The sequence below is a fragment of the Octopus sinensis genome, linkage group LG10 (genome assembly GCF_006345805.1).
Source record: "Octopus sinensis linkage group LG10, ASM634580v1, whole genome shotgun sequence".
NCBI lineage: Eukaryota > Metazoa > Mollusca > Cephalopoda > Octopoda > Octopodidae > Octopus > Octopus sinensis.
In genome coordinates, this window is record NC_043006.1 from 93,579,034 (window position 1) to 93,583,357 (window position 4,324).

The following is a 4,324-nucleotide window of genomic DNA, read 5'->3' on the forward strand; positions in this document are numbered from 1 at the left end:
GAGAGCCACTGCCTGGTACTCATCAGGGCATTTAATATTATTATTATTATTATTATATTATTATTTTTATTATTATTATTATTATATTATTATTATTATTAATATTTTATTATTAATAATAATATTATTATTATTATTATATTATTATTATTATATTATATATTATTGTTGTTGTTGATTATTATTATTATATATTATTATTATATTATTATTATTATTATTATTATTATTATTATTATTATTATTATTATTATATTATTTTTATTATTATTATTATTATATTATTATATTATTATTATTATCATTATTATTATCATTATTATTATTATTATTATTATTATTATTATATTATTATTATCATATTATTATTATTATTGAGTGAGAGAGCAGTTCATGCCATCAAAGTGACACTGGGGTAAAATATCGAAGCCCCAATATACCCATCATGACTACCCGTCTGATAAAGTTACACCAGGCACATGCATCACAACCATATGTGCGTGATATGTGATCTCATATCAAGATAAAAGCACATGACCTTGCAGGTGGGGCCCAGTTAGAATTTTCTTCAGTTGAGTAGCCCATCCCGCTCAAACGGTTCCTGAATAAGGGTTGTTTAAGGATGTTGAAAAAAACACCCATCTTTCCAGAGGTGAACTATTCAAACCCCAAAGAATCCCTGTCAACACATGGCTCTGATGCTCCCCCTCTACTTCTGCTTGTGATCAGAGATGCACATATCGTCAGCCACTAAGGGACATGGTCAACTGGTTAAGGTCAAACAACTGACAAGCAAATCTGTGGTATTGAGCAGAATATTTGCTGTAGCCCATCTTTTATACCAAGACAAAACAATGTACATGATAACACTTCCAATCAGTTAAGATCAGAAGCCATGAAAGCCACTGCCTGGTAGTGCATCAGGGCATTTATTATTGTTATTATTATTATTATTATTATTATTATTATTATTATTATTATTATTATTATTATTATTATTATTAATATTATTATATTATTATTATTATTATTATTATTATTATTATTATTATTTTCATTATTATTATTATTGTTGTTATTATTATTATATTATTATTTATTATTATTATATTATTATTATTATTATTATTATTATTATTATTATTATTATTATTATATTATTATTATTATATTAGATATTATTATTATTATTATAATTATTAAATTATATCATTATTATTATATATATATTATTATTATTATTATTATTATTATTATTATTATTATTATGAGTGAAAGAGCAGTTCATGCCATCAAAGTGACACTGGGGTAAAATATACGAAGCCCAATATACCCATCATGACTACCCGTCTGATAAAGGTACACAGGAATCCATGAGAGCCACTGCCTGGTACTGCATCAGGGCATTAATATTATTATTATTATTATTATTATTTTTATTATTATTATTATTATTATTATTATTATTAAATATTATTATTAATAATAATATATTATTATTATTATTATTATATTATTATATATTATTATTATGTTGTTGTATTATTATTATATTATTATATTATTATTATATTATATTATTGTTATTATTATTATTATTATATTATTATTATATTCTTATTATTATTATTATTATATTATTATATTATTAGTATTATTATTATTATTATCATTATATTATCATTATTATTATTATTATATTATTATATTATTATTATATATCATTATATTATATTATTGAGTGAGAGAGCAGTTCATGCCATCAAAGTGACACTGGGGTAAAATATACGAAGCCCAATATACCCATCATGACTACCCGTCTGATAAAGTTACACCAGGCACATGCATCACAACCATATGTGCGTGATATGGTGATCTCATATCAAGATAAACAGCACATGACCTTGCAGGTGGGGCCCAGTTAGAATTTTCTTCAGGTTGAGTAGCCCATCCCGCTCAAACGGTTCCTGAATAAGGGTTGTTTAAGGATGTTGAAAAAAACACCCATCTTTCCAGAGGTGAACTATTCAAACCCCAAAGAATCCCTGTCAACACATGGCTCTGATGCTCCCCCTCTACTTCTGCTTGTGATCAGAGATGCACATATCGTCAGCCACTAAGGGACATGGTCAACTGGTTAAGGTCAAACAACTGACAAGCAAATCTGTGGTATGGTCAAAATATTGCTGTAGCCATCTTTTATACCAAGACAAAGCAATGTACATGAACACACTTCCAATCAGTTAAGATCAGAAGCATGAGAGCCACTGCCTTGTACTGCATCAGGGCATTTATTATTATTATTTAGTTATTATTATTATTATATTATATTATTATTATTATTATTATTATTATTATTATATTATTAGGAGTGAGAGAGCAGTTTATGCCATCAAAGTGACACTGGGGTAAAATATACGAAACCCAATATACCCATCATGATACCCGTCTGATAAAGATACACCAGGCACATGCATCACAAACATATGTGCGCAAAATGGTGATCTCATATCAAGATAAACAGCACATGACCTTGCAGGTGGGGCCCAGTTAGAATTTTCTTCAGGTTGAGTAGCCCATCCCGCACAAACGGTTCCTGAATAAGGGTTGTTTAAGGATGTTGAAAAAAACACCCATGTTTCCAGAGGTGAACTATTCAAACCCCAAAGAATCCCTGTCAACACATGGCTATGATGCTCCCCCACTACTTCTGCTCGTGATCAGAGATGCACATATCGTCAGCCACTAAGGGACATGGTCAACTGGTTAAGGTCAAACAACTGACAAGCAAATCTGTGGTATTGAGCAGAATATTTGCTGTAGCCCATCTTTTATACCAAGACAAATCTATGTACATGATAACACTTCCAATCAGTTAAGATCAGAATCCATGAGAGCCACTGCCTGGTACTGCATCAGGGCATTTAATATTATTATTATTATTATTATTATTATTATTTTTATTAATATTATTATTATTATTATTATTATTATTATTATAATAATAATATATTATTATTATTATTATATTATTATTATTATTATATTATATTATTCTTATTGTTGTTGTTAATTATATTATTATTATTATCTTATTATTATTATTATTATTATTATTATTTTCATTATTATATAATTATTATTATATTATTATTATTATTATTATTATTATTATTATTATTATTATATTATTATTGAGTGAGAGAGCAGTTCATGCCTTCAAAGTGACACTGGGGTAAAATATACGAAGCCCAATATACCCATCATGACTACCCGTCTGATAAAGTTACACCAGGCACATGCATCACAACCATATGTGCGCGACATGGTGATATATATCAGATAAACAGCACATGACCTTGCAGGTGGGGCCCAGTTAGAATTTTCTTCAGGTTGAGTAGCCCATCCCGCTCAAACGGTTCCTGAATAAGGGTTGTTAATGATGTTGAAAAAAACACCCATGTTTCCAGAGGTGAACTATTCAAACCCCAAAGAATCCCTGTCAACACATGGCTCTGATGCTCCCCCTCTACTTCTGCTTGTGATCAGAGATGCACATATCGTCAGCCACTAAGGGACATGGTCAAGGTTAAGGTCAAACAATGACAAGCAAATCTGTGGTATGAGCAGAATATTTGCTGTAGCCCATTTTATACCAAGACAAAACAATGTACATGATAACACTACCAATCAGTTAAGATCAGAAGCCATGAGAGCCACTGCCTGGTACTGCATCAGGGCATTATTATTATTATTATTATTATTATTATTATTATTATTATTATTATATTATGATTATTATTATTATTATTATTAATATTTAGTAGTATTAGTATTATATTATATTATTATTATTATTATTATTATTATATATTATTATTATATATTATTATTATTATTATATCATTATATTGTATATTATTATTATTATTATATCATTATTATTATGATTATTATTATATTTTATTATTATTATATTATTATTATTATTATTGAGTGAGAGAGCACTTCATGCCATCAAAGTGACACTGGGGTAAAATCTACGAAGCCCAATATACCCATCATGACTACCCGTCTGATAAAGGTACACCAGGCACATGCATCACAACATATGTGCGCGACATGGTGATCTCATATCAAGATAAACAGCACATGACTTGCAGGTGGGGCCCAGTTACAATTTCTTCAGGTTGAGTAGCCCATCCCGCTCAAACGGTTCCTGAATAAGGGTGTTAAGGATGTTGAAAAAAACACCCATGTTTCCAGAGGTGAAGTATTCAAACCCCAAGAATCCCTCTCAACACATGGCTATGATGCTCCCCCA